Source organism: Martes martes, assembly GCF_963455335.1.
Source record: "Martes martes genome assembly, chromosome: 2".
In the NCBI taxonomy this organism is placed as follows: domain Eukaryota; kingdom Metazoa; phylum Chordata; class Mammalia; order Carnivora; family Mustelidae; genus Martes; species Martes martes.
Window position 1 is genome coordinate 46,755,254 of NC_137889.1, and position 13,134 is coordinate 46,768,387.

General features: G+C 46.3%; 1 protein-coding gene across 2 annotated transcripts in view; it reads right to left on the reverse strand.

The window, feature by feature from the left end:
* The window catches only part of PEBP4 (phosphatidylethanolamine binding protein 4), a 247,036-nt gene that overhangs the window by 231,074 nt on the left and 2,828 nt on the right, over nt 1-13,134 (reverse strand). Inside the window, exon 1 of one of the 2 annotated variants that reach the window (XM_080797259.1) lies at nt 3,344-3,471. The exons of the other annotated variant lie outside the window; for it this stretch is intronic. The gene's annotated coding sequence lies outside the window, so the exon portion shown is untranslated. Of the gene's footprint in view, nt 1-3,343; nt 3,472-13,134 lie in introns of those variants that run through there. 2 annotated transcript variants of the gene reach the window in all.

The window sequence follows — 13,134 nt, forward strand, 5'->3', positions numbered from 1 at the left end:
GGAGTCCTAGAATTGAGCCCGGCATTGGGCTCCCTGCTCAATGGGGATTCTGCTTCTCCCTCTGCCTGCTGCCCCCCCTGCTTGTGTGCTCTCTCTCTCTCTCTCTCTGACAAATACATAAATAAACAAAATCTTTAAATAAAAATAAAACTACAACACTTACCCCCCAGAAATAACCATTCATAACCCAATAAACACTCATCACCCAAAAGCAACCCTTGTAAATATTCTGACTTTTTTCATCCAGGCTTTTTATTTCATCTTCTTAAGGCCATAACCTACATACGATTTTTTCCAGAATATTTCTTTTTTTTCTTTTTATGACATTCATTCCATCAAATTTAACAAATACTTAAAAGCAAAAACTCAGGTCTTGACATCCTCGACTTTGTGTTAGAGGTATTTTCACTGAACAAGGTCAGTCGGTCACCTAAGTATAATAGCCCATAGAGTGCAGGGGGCCATTTCTCCCCAAGTCTGTATCGTACTTTATATGTGTGAGTCAGCATTCACAAAACTGTTGCATTTCTGCACTCTCCCCCCTCGCACTGCTGTTCAGCCCATCCTTCTGGCTCTCCCACTCAGCCACTTCTTCCCAATGCATGCCAGCCATCGGTCCTGCGCATGGCTTGCTTTCTGCCATTCTCGTGTCCCTCCTTCCAGCCCAGGCTCCTCAATCCGTAGCCACCAGCTCAGCGCCATCTTTTTTTTTTTTTTTTTCAAGAGATGTACTTATTTTTTTAAGAGATGTATTTATTTATTTGAGATAGAGAGAGTGTGTGCGGGCAAGGGGAGGGGCTGAGGGAGTGGGAGAGAAACTTAAGCAGAATCCTGCAGTGTGGAGTCCGGCTGGGGCCGATCTCACGACCCTGAGGTCATAATCTCATCAGAACCCAAGAGTCCAATGCTCAACTGGCTGAGCCATCCAGGCAGCCCAGCACTTAAACATTCTTAAGCTTCTTCCACCTATAAAACATCTCTTTCAGTAGTGAATGCCCTAATGCATAACCCAGATACTCCCTCTGGACTGAGGCGTCCAATCTCCCAGCTGCTAGAAATATGGCCGCTGGCTGAGGCCCCCTCTGGGAATTGGTAGAGGGAGCTTCCTGGCCCCACTGCCCAGGGCAGGCCCTGCTCCCCATGACTGGTGCTGGGATATTTGAAGGGTCCTCTGGAATTGTTTTAAGCCGACATACTGACATGCAGATGACTGTCACAAAGAAGAAGTTTATCCTCACAGATCCCTAGGAACAGGAGGCAAGGCATGCCGCGCACCCAGAGGGTCACTCGGGGAAGTGCAAGTTTCTTTCAGGAAGCAGAGGGCACAAGGGGAAATGGGAGGAAATGTGGGCAGTCCCCTTTATGATGGCTTCCATGGGAAAGGCAAGGCAAGGCAGTGTAAGCAGGTTTAAGAGCGGCTAGTTTGGGAGCGCCTGGGTGGCTCAGTCTTTAAGCGTTTGCCTTTGGCTCAGGTCAGGATCCCAAGGTCCTGGGATCAAGCCCCACACTGAGCTCCCTGCTCAGCAGGGAGTCTGCTTCTCCCTCCCCAATGCCCCTGCTTGTGTTCCGTCTCTCGCTGTCTCTCTCTCTGTCAAATAAATAAATAAAATCTTAAAAAAAAAATTGGCTAGTTTGAATCATTTTATGGACTCTAGGACATAGGGGCTGTCCCTTATCATCTGGCGCCCTACACTGAGGTGAGTAGGGCCGGGGACTCTGGTCCTGAGTGTAAGAATCCTCTAAGAGTCCCGTCAAGTGGCGGTTAAGGGTCTGGGCTGTGGATTGGTTGGTTTGCTTGTGAAAGTCATGCTCCCAGGGGACTCATTTGCTATCTCTAGGAATTAGTCAGCCCTGCCAGGGGCAGTCCCTCGGGGATCAGCAAGATGTTAAAACATTGGATACAGCAAATACAGCAAATTAAAAGGGCACGGTTAATACAGGGGGTAAAGACTCAAACCCCTTGCCCTGATTCTGGAACATCTCTGAAGGCCCACCCTAGCTCCACAGCTCAGAGGTGGGGGCCTCAGGCCCAGGCCTTTGGGTCACTGACTCCAGCTCCCACCTCTGCTCCTCGGGCCGCACCGCCCAGGGAACCGCCGCCCCTTAACCTTCATCTCTGCCTCTCCCTGCCAGGGAACTAACCCAAGACAGTCTCTCGCACCCCCACAGCCCCCTACCCGTCCCCCACCTCTCTCTTCCCTTCACAGCCAAACTTCCTGGAGATATAACCTCTGCTCACAGTCGCCATGCGTACAAATCCCCAGGCACACCTTCTGCTCCATGGTTCTCAAACTTCAGCCTGAATCAGAGTCACGGGGAGGACTTGTTAATGCATCCACTGCTGGGCGGCACCTCCAGAGCTTCTGAGGGAGTGGACCAGAGGCGGCTGCGCCTCTAACATGCCGCCATGTTGGAGAAGCCACCCCCTCGCCCCGTTCCCACCACTCCGCAGCATGTCCCAGTTCAGTCAGGAGGAGGTCCGTACTTCCTAAGGCTCTTCAGGCAGCCATTTATTCTGTCTGCCTCAGCTCTCACCAGGCCTTTCTCACTGTCGTCCACTCCCTGCCATAGTTGTGCTTTCTGCTGGAGATGTGCTCGCCCTCATGCCTCTGGGCCTTTGCACATGTCTTGTTTGCTGTGTCAGGTGCTCCCTCAATACCCCTTACTTCTTTCCCTGCGTAGCAAGTCTCCTTTCAGCTTCCTGTCTCTTTTCCGGTCACTTCTTCAGGGAAGTCTTGATCCTCTGGTGCCCCCCTTCAGAGGCAGCCCTCACTGAATTACCACCCAGTGATTGGAAAATGAATAATGACAGAAGCGCTGCTCTTTCATTATAGAAACCCCTTCTCTTGGCTGAGGCAAAGATGGAAACGGCCAAGGAAGAGTCGGGTGGAGAGTGCTGGGCCACAAAGGTGCTCCCCAGGAGGGCAGGAGGGGATGGAAGGGGCATCAACCCCAGGGGGAGGGGCAACACAGCAGGTGTTCTCCTCTTGCTTAACCTTCTTCTATCCTTGAACTGATAAACACAGGCTTGTCCTGCTCTCCTCAGTCCCCCTCTGCCCACCCACCACCCGGGGCAGATGAAACCTACCCCCTGCACCACCTCTCCCAGGGGAGTCACCCCCCCAACCCCCCCACACCCGGTCTGGGGCCTCCAGCCAACTCTGGCGGGAGTCATGTGATTGCTCTGGTGTGCATGACAAGCTCCCCGGAGTGATGCTTTGAGGAGTGACCTTGTTGTCCAGGACAGAACGAGCTCCCTGCGAGCCTGCTGATGTCTGTAAGGGTTGGGCTACTCTCTGGGCTTGGGGGTGGGGGGCAGGGGTGGGGGCAGGGACACACTCACTTTTCCTCCACAGATATCTGGCCCCAATTTTCAGGTCCGGCTTATGTAACACCTGAGGAGAACTACACTCCCCGGTCACCCACACCTTTTCCCTTTCGTGGAGCATTTCACAGGCGCAGCTGCTTCTCAGAGAAGGTCTATTTTGGGAGCTGTTTTCATTTGACCTATATTAAGCACAGTCACAAGGCAGAGGCAAGTTGCAGGGTGCAGGGTGGCCTGCTTGCTCTTTGTGCTTTTTTGGTGTCACGGGTGAGAAAACCAGACATGCCGGTGCCTACAGCTTGGGACCTGAGCCGTGAGGGGCCCCTGGAACTCCCCACAGCGTCCAGCCACAGAATGCTCTAGGCAGCGACAGCCCACCTGTAACAGCGCAGGCCCAGGCTGCCCCCCCTCCCCAATTCCACAGTTCTGGTTCATGGCCCCTGAGGCCCCCCTGAAGACGGCACTGTACTCACTGCAGCACTGGTCAGGGAAACGTTGACGTTCCCAGCAGGCCCAGAATTTACCAGGCCGGGAAGAGCCCGGGCCTGCAAAGTGCGGCTGGTAGACTTTTGATTGGCCATTGAGCCCCTGTCTTTCCTGGGTTAATAATTAAATCACATGACCAGCAGGGGGAGAGAAAGGGCTGCTGGGAGCCAGGAGGCCCAGGTCATGTGCGCAAACATGTGCTCCTTGGGGTCCCCACCACTATGAGGGCCTGTGGGGAAAATGACAACCCACTAAGTGTCCCATTGGCCCCTTTTCAGTGGGGGCATCTCCTGCACCACTGTTTTCTCCCTTGGGGCTCTTCTTAGTTTCCCTAGAAGCAGAGGCCCAGTTCCAGGGTCTAAAGCTCTGCCCCACACGGTTGACCCCAAAAGCTGCATCTCTGGCACCTTGACTCTCCTGAGGGTCAGGCCCACGTCTCCAAACGGTGGTTCCGCTGATCAGTCACATGCAAAAATTCAAAGCAGACCTGCAGGCCCCCTCTGCGCTGGGATCAGCAGCCCCCCACCCCCCTGGGGAGGACATGGCTGTCGGCCTAGTCTTCCACGTGCCCCACACCGTGTCTGCCTTTGAAGAGCAGGATGGACACGGATGATGACTTCTCGGGCCAGCTGGGGAGGTGTGATGGCGCATCCCCTCAGAGCTGCTGGAAGAGAATCCTGGCTTTGTACTGTGCCACAGACCTCAGGGCTCCCACTCCTACCCTTTGTGACCCAGGGAGTGAACAGCTCTCATTGAGAGGCTGAGTGTATCGTGCACACCAAAGTGACTGCATGATCCCCATCAGAGTTGGCTGGAAGCAGTGAAGGAAGTGGGGAAGCCATTGCCCTGGGCAAGCTGGTGGATGGCATTGGGAGGAGGGGGAGGAACCGAGAGAGACCATGACAGCTGAGGGGAGCTGAAGTGTGAGCTATGTGCACAAGTAAAAGGAACTTGGAAAACTTGAGTTCTGGGTCTTGAGGGATGGAGGATGGCGGAGAGAATGGGTAGTTCATTCTAGGCGGGGACACAGGTAGGATAAGGCAAAGTACATCCCTCACACTGGGCTTATGAGATGCTCCGAGAACACAGTGAAGAGGGGATAGAAGAAAAGGGGAACCAGGCTGAGGAGGCTTGAATTCAGAGGTGTCCTTCCAGCTGGGAGGCCCCTTCCTCTGATCTCTCTTCCTAATCCCAAATCCTGGCCAGAGACCCTTCTTCTGGTCTCTCTTCCTGGTCCCAAGTCCTGGCCACCCCATCAGCCCAGGGGGGACTTGGGGTGGGAGTATGGAAGCAGTAAACATTCTTCTGTGGGCTGAGGCAGAGACAGAGGCAGACGGAGGACTGCAGACCACCCAACAGGTCTCCCAGGGCAAGGCCTCTCTCTCCAAGTACAGGAATACTTGGGAGCTGGGGAAGCCAGGACAAAAGGACCAAAGGAAAGGACCCTGAAAGCATGGTCAAATACAAGTCATGGAGGGATTTGAGAAGAAAAATCCATTTTGCTTCATTAAGGAATAAAGAGAAGGCAATATCATTCTCTACTCAAATACTAAGAAGAAAAATAACAGAGGGTAAGGATGGATGAAATCCCCAGAGGCGATATTGTCATTTTCAGTTGGGGTCAACGCCAGAAGCATTGTTTCTGTTGATATGGCATAATCAGTAGAATACACTTTTCTCATAGATAAAATACATATCAAATGCAAGCACTCACTCTTTGACTCAGTTTCCCCTCTTTCAGCTAATTTAGAAATGTCCCAGTGAAGAAATAAAGGCTCCTTGTGCACTGAGCACATGCTACTCAAAGGCAGGGAAATGACTTTCACTTCATAACACTTAGCACTCAACACTTTGCTCAATAAACATTTGCTGGAAGACCAAATTTTCAAAGAAAGAAACTCCTTGACAATTAGAGTTCACCTCTAGAAGAACCAGTTAATACCATCATGGTGTTAGCCATTGATGATAATATTAGGCAGCTGTTAAAAAGGTATGGATAAAAAGACAAGCTATAAAAGATATTTGGGGACAATTCAGGAACTATGAGTACCAACTGGGTAGTAGATGATATTAGAAAATTTTGGTTTTTGTTTTTGTTTTTTAAGTAGGCTCTACACCAGGACGCCTGGGTGGATCAGACAGTTAGGTGTCTGCCTTTGGTTCCGGTTGTGATCCCAGGGTACTGGGATCAAGTCCCGAGTCAGGCTCCTTGCTCAGCGGGGAGACTGCTTCTCCTTCTGCCTGCTGCTCTCACTGCTTTACTCTCTCTCTCTCTCTCTTTCTCTGACAAATAAATAAATAAAATATTTAAAAAAAAAAAAAAGTAGGCTCCACACCAGTGCAGGGCTTGAACTTACAACCCTGATCAAGATCCAGCTGAGATCAAGAGTCGGATGCTTAACCTACTGAGCCATCCAGGTGCCCTGATAATAGAGAATTTTTGTTAATTTGCTTCAAGGGTGTTGCTGGTTTTGTGGTTATTTATGTAGGAGAGTGTCCTTTTGGAGGACATGGATGTTGAAGTATTTTGGAGTAAGTGTCATAATGTCTACGTAGGGGTTGGGGACACCCTGCCATCTAAGATGGGCTGCTTTTGCATGAAGATTATTTTGAGTTAAAAGCAATCAAAACCCAGCAGATTCAGGAAAAGCTCTTCACCTCCCCCTCAACTGCCTAAAAAGAATTTAGAGGACCTGCTCCAAGAAGAGAGCTGTCACCATAGAGAATTCCATTCTGATGCGAGCTGGGTGTGGTAGACAGAAAGGAACCTAGCAAGGCCTGTTCGATCCAAGTCCTGTGGTCCCATTATTTCCGAGGGGCCCAGCAAACACTTGTCGGCCGAATATTTGCTCTTTTTCATCTTCCTATAAATTGCATTCCTCTCCTTTGACATCCCAGACCCCTACCCCTTCTTCTAAGTTCAGGTGACATCTGTTCCTCTTTTTGTCTGCCCATCATTGGAATTCCATGTCTCGGTGGATTCCCTTTCTTGAGAGAGAGAGAGAGAGAGTGCCCCCATGTGGGGTGAGGGAGGGGCAAAGGGTGAGAAAGAAAACTTTAGCAGGCTCCACACCCAACACGGAGCCCCATGCGGGGCTGGATCTCAAGGCCCTGAGATCGCTACCCCTGAAATCCTGACCTGCACTGAATTCAGAAGTCAGACACTTAGCCAACTGAACCACCCAGGCACCCCGTTGATTTAATTCTTAGTCCAACTAGAAGGACCTTGAAATTGTTGCTCTCCAACACCTCCAAGTTATTTTGAAAAATTTTGACCAAAAAAAAAAAAAGCGTGGAAAATGTTAACAAATTGTAAAGTCTACGTAACAGGAATGAGTGAGTATTTATTCGATTATTTCTTTTCAGTTTTTCTGGATGTTTGCAAACATGTACTGTAAAAAATTTAAAAATATGTATATCACACAACATGAGGCTAGAATCAAAAAAATCTAAGATTGATAAATAAGCAAAAAAGGTATAAAAAGCGTATAACGTCGAGCTAATAGAACTGAAAAGAACTGCTGCTCTGATGTTGAATTTATGGAAGATTTCTTTTACTTAACTACCTGTTATGTTTTGTTGTCTTTGAAAAGCATGTGTAAAAGCTCTTTGCAATGTCAGTCACTGCCTAACTTCTTATAGTCTTTATATATTGTCATGATATATCCATATACATGCATACCTACTTTATTAGTCTTTTACGCACCAAGTTATTTAACGTACCAAGTTGCTACTTTGCATTTGCTTTTATCACTGACCTTTGGGATGCAATAAAATAATTAAAATACTGTTTGTACCTTAAGAAAAAAACTACCCACCTTTATTGCTTTAGCGACATTTACAACTGAAGGAAAAGACCCAGCAAAACGTTTCCTTCCTTCTGTCCTACCTTTCTTCCCACAACATTAATTAATTTGTTTCTTATTTTGATTAATAATTACTTTTTTGGCAGGGCACCTGGGTGGCTCAGTCTGTTAAGCGTCTGACTTTGGCTCAGGTCATGATCTTGGGGTCCTGGGATCAAGCCCGGTGTTGGGTTCCCTGCTCAGTCGGGTGTCTGTTTCTCCCTCTGCCTCCACCACGCACTCCTACACCGACTTGTGCTCTCTCTCTGTATCAAATGAGTACATAAAATCTTTCAAAAAACAATTATGTTTTTGGCTTCTCTTCCCTCATCCCCTGTCAAAAAATATTAACATACTTATTTCAAAAATCTGGAAAATATTAAAATAGAAAAATTTAAGACCCTTATTTTCAACATCCAGAAATAACCAGTTTACATTTGGTGATATTTCTTTCCACCCCTTTTCTCCTATATGGATTGTTCTTGATTAATTGAGATCAGGCTGATAAACAATCACGTGTCTGTGTGAGGGGTGTGTGTGTGTGCGCGCGTGCACACGCATGCACGCAAGCATGTGTGCCTGTGTGCAAGGGCAATAACACATTCTATCTTACGAATATACCATCATTTATTTAAAACTTCCCCTGTTGTAGGGCCCTTAGGGCTCTAGACGGCATGTTTTTCTCCCCAACCCGCCCCAAATGCATATGTTGAAACTTTATTCTTAATATGGTAATATTTGGAGGTGAAGCCTTTGGAAGGTGATTAGGTCATGAGGGTGAGGCCCTCATGAATGGAATGAGTGTCCTTATAAAAGAGACCCCGGAGAGATCCATTCCGACTTTGACCATGTGAGGCTACAGAGAGAAGACTTGTGTTTATAAACCAAAAAGTGGACTTTTACTAGATACTGAATATCCCAGCATGTTGATCTTGAACTTCCCAGCTTCTAGAACTGTGAGAAGTATTCTGTGGTATTCTGTTCTAACAGCCAAATGGACTAAGACAGTTTTTTTTTTCTTCATCTCTCCCTTCCCCCCAAATTACTACTGTTGTGATCATCCTTCACATAAATCTTTTCCTGACCTCTGATTATTTCCTTAGATTTTGTTCTTAGTATTTTCTTGGGTCAAAATGTATGTGTTCTTTTAAGCCTCTTCATACATATGCAAAAGAGGGGAAAGAAATTTTGCCTTTGCCTTTTATGTTCAGTGCATGAGGCCTGCAAATTAAACCAACAAAAGAGAGAGTAACAGGGGGAAAAGGTTTTCTGGGGGTACACAAGGGAGCCAACGAGTGAAGCAGCTGGCTTGTTAAAATGGTTCAAGTTAAAGGCTTATCTACCTAACTTATTAGGGAAAAGGGTGGGGGGGGAAGGATTCTATAGGAAGAGGAAAGGGATTTTTTTAAGGAAAGACAATGGATTTTCAGAACAATCTCTTTCAGAGATAAAAAGTTTGTGATGATGTCTGTCAAGTATGAGTTGTCTTTCTATCTCCTTCAGGGTGATACAAATCCCCCAGAGAAGAGATTTGGGGTAGGTTTTATTTGATCTATTCTGGGAATTGAGCCGCCCTGAAGAAAGACTTTGTGGCAGACTTACTTCCCAGAACTTGCTGCTTTTAGTCAGATAAGGGAAGCTCTGAAAAGCCTTCTTTCTGTAACCATTGACTCTCAGATGTCTTTATAGATTAAATAATCTTTTATTTACAATAATCTTTATACCAACTCGGGGGCTCAGCATGGGTCCTCACATACACCATCAGATCATTTTTCAGAAATGTTGTACTAATTTATATTTCCATCAAGCAGCAGGAGTTGAGTATCATCATTTAAAAAAATTCTTACTCATTCGATAGATTAAAAATTGATCTAATTGTCAGTTTTTAAAAATAATAGAGGTTAAGCCTTTTAAAAATGTTCCCATATTTATTTCCTTTTTAAAAATGAATTGTATCCGAGTGTTCTTTGCCTATTTTATTTGCTAAAAAAACTTACTGGTAAATTAAAATCCTTCAGGTTTTAAATGCCCAATTGTTACATTAGAATATTTATGAGGCCAAACAATGAAAAAAATTGTGTATTTTTCTTACCAGTGTGAAGAGAAATGAGAATTCATTTAATCGTCAAATTCCTTAATAATTCTGAAAAACAGAAGGGTCAGTTCATTTCATCAGGACAATTTTGATTGTTATCCTAGCTGTCTTCAAAGTGAAAGTCTGAACTAATGTCCAATACCAAGTTTTTTTAAAAAACAAACTCTGTGGATATTTACAATTAGAGCTCCAAATTCCAAGGAATCCAATCTTCTCACAGCTTTGTGTGACGTCCCAAATACTTTCGAAATCCCAAATTACAACGCTGTGTTTCTGCTTGATTACATGAAGTGCATCTCGTCCCTTAGCTATGACCCCAAAACAACACCCAGCATTCGTCTCAATCGCCTATTTTTAACTTTCCCTTTTAGCCACAGGTAATTAAAACACTTAAATTGCTCTAAGCTGCTTCTTTCAAGTGAAGCAAAAAAATTTGTTCACAACTTTTCCGAGTTTAAACTACCTACTGATTTTCCTTGGAGATTCAGAACTGTCTTTTTCGGAATTTGACTGCAGCATGTACAAAAGATCTGCTTGTGGAAATGCATTTTTCCCCTCTGATCTCATTTCCTATTGTTAAAGCTAATTGTCCGTGCCTGGCATAACTAGTTCAATAAATGTTGACTGGAGCTGATTCAACTGGTAAAAGCAAATCATCTTTTCAACTCTGGTTGTGCTGACAATGATTTTGTTTTAAAGATTTTATTTATTATTTGATAGAGACAGAGACAACAAGAGAGGGCACACAAGCAGGGGGAGGGGCAGAGGGAGAAGCAGGCTTCCTGCTGAGTAGGGAGCCTGATGCAGGGCTCAGTCCCAGAACCCTGGGATCATGACCTGAGTGGAAGGCAGATGCTTAACCGCTGAGCCACCCAGGCACCCCATGACAATGATTTTTAAACCTAGGCTGAGCTGGATGGCTGACTGAAAGAAAGAGACCTCATTCCCCAGCGGGACCCGCAGTGACCTCCTCACCCCCACTCTCTGCTTGGCTTCCATGGAGTCTTGAGATGCTCTCCTCATTAGGGCAGGCCCTTCGAGATTGTTCCAAGTAGGCTGGTTTTCAGAGCTGGGTGTTTTGCCAACCAGGTTCATTTGAATTAGCCACTGTCCCTGCCAGGAATTCACAGCCAGAGCTGATGCAGTCTCCTTCTGTTGGGTGGGGGGCACCAAGGGGGGGAAGGATGGGTAGGTTGAAAAGGGACAAAAGGTAGGTAGCGTCTGTGCAGCCCCTTTCTCCTACTACCTGCCTCTGAAGCAACTCTCATCTGCTCTCCTGGGGTTGCAGAATGAGCAGTAAGTGTCCTCTGGCTGCCATGTCTTACGGGAAATTTCGGACCCTCCAGAGACGTTTAGGGCTCCAAAGAAGCCTAAACTTGGCCCTGAGCCCAGGCAACTCAGCTCCAGCTGCAGCAGCCCCACGCAGCCCAAGATCTGGACCACTTCATGCTCAGGTATGGCTGGCCCTTCTGCCCACTCTCCCAACCCCAGTCCTGCCCATGGGGCTCTCAGTAGCCCCAGTCTAGAAATAGTGATGTCAGAGGCTAAGCACTGAGGCCTGCCCAGGCATTTGTGCAGCAGAACTAGAAGAGAGAAGCCTTCCCTTGCTCCAAGAGATCCCTGAATCTGTGTTCTCACCATTTCCCCAAACCCACGTACAGGAAAACTTAGAGGCTACTGGTTTAGGGTTCTTACCTCTGTTACCATCATGCAAGCCAAAGGGGGCCTGGGCAAGATGGCAATACTTGCTTTGAAACCTCTCCCCAGCCTCCTGGCCTTTCTAGCTCTTGGTGGAAGGCTCTGCTCCAGGAGCTCCTTCCCAGCTGTCCATGGCCCCTTCCTGCCACTCCCTCATTCTCAAGTCTTTTTGATGGAGCAAGGTAGAAATACCTCATGAACTAGACTTTAGATTCTGTGCAAACTCCAATCCATTGGAATAGGCACCATCTCTCTTGTGAGGCACCTTCTGGTCTCTGTTTAGAAATAGTGAGTACCTGGGGCGCTTGGGTGGCTCGGTCGGTTGAGCATCTGCCTTCAGCTCAGGTCATGATCCTGGGGTCCTGCGATAGAGCCCCACATCAGGCTCCCTGCTCAGTGGAGAGACTGCTTCTCCCTCTCCCTCTGCCTGCTGCTCTGCCGACTTGTGCTCTCTCTCTGTCAAATAAATAAATAAAATCTTTAAAAAAAAAAAAGAACATGTTAAATTAAAAAAAAAAAAAAAAGAAAGAGATAGTGAGTACCATGCTTAGCTCAATTGTTTAGCTCTCCCTGCCTCATCCATGACTGGGCACATAGACAACCATGTAGACATGTTTGTACCAACATGTAGACTATGTTTATAGCAACCCAGTGAAGTAGAGTTCAAATAGTTTCTCTGTTAAAAGGCTGACATGTTGAGATTGATAATTTGGCCATAGTAAAGCTGAAGTAAAATGTGGGGGGAAAATACTTCGTTTTGGCCAGAGCAATCTTAACCTATATTTTTATTTTCTGCCCTACGGAAAAAAGGTTTTTGGTAAAGGCATGAAGTAACTCATTTCACAATTTTTTTCTGGTATTTGAGTGGGCCCTTTTGGAATTTTGTCGGGTTGTTAGGGACCCCCTCATGATATACTTTTTCAGGGGTGCACATGAGTCTTTTCCGGGCCAAGGATACACCTAGAGAATCTCTACAGGCAGGTGATGGCCGTGATCTTTAGGAGAGAACTCTGCTCCTGAGTAACTGGTTTGGGTGTTCGGTAGGCACACAGAACAATTTCAGAGTAGTGCGAAACACACACTTTTTAAAATTTATCTTCTACTTCTAAATGGTCTACTATGAACCTGTAAAATCAGAGAAGAAAGACATAAAAAAGAAGATAATGATACATGACATGATATATGTCAATTCTGTATTTTAGATATCTAAATATTGATTGGTGGTAAAAATTTTAGTGGTTCTTAATTTTTCCTATTTTTCTGTAATCATCAATATTTGTTAATGAACGTTTGTTAATTATAGAACCAGAGAATTTTTTTTTAAAGATTTTATTTACTTATTCAACAGAGAGAGATCACAAGTAGACAGAGGCAGGTGAGAGAGAGGGGGAAGCAGGCTCCCTGCTGAGCAGAGAGCCCGACGCGGGACTCGATCCCAGGACCCTGAAATCATGACCCAAGCCGAAGGCAGGGGCCCAACCCACTGAGGCACCCAGGCGCCCCTGAACCAGAGAATTTTTAAAATAAAGTACTGGAACTTTTTTCTTAGCCAAAACCTCAGTTGATAAATATCAATTACAGAGAACGTTCTAAACAGGAAGGGCAAGCTTAAGAAGTTTGAGAAAAATATAGAAAATTATATTTATCACCTTAGGCTAAGGAAGGATTTCTTAAGATACAAAATA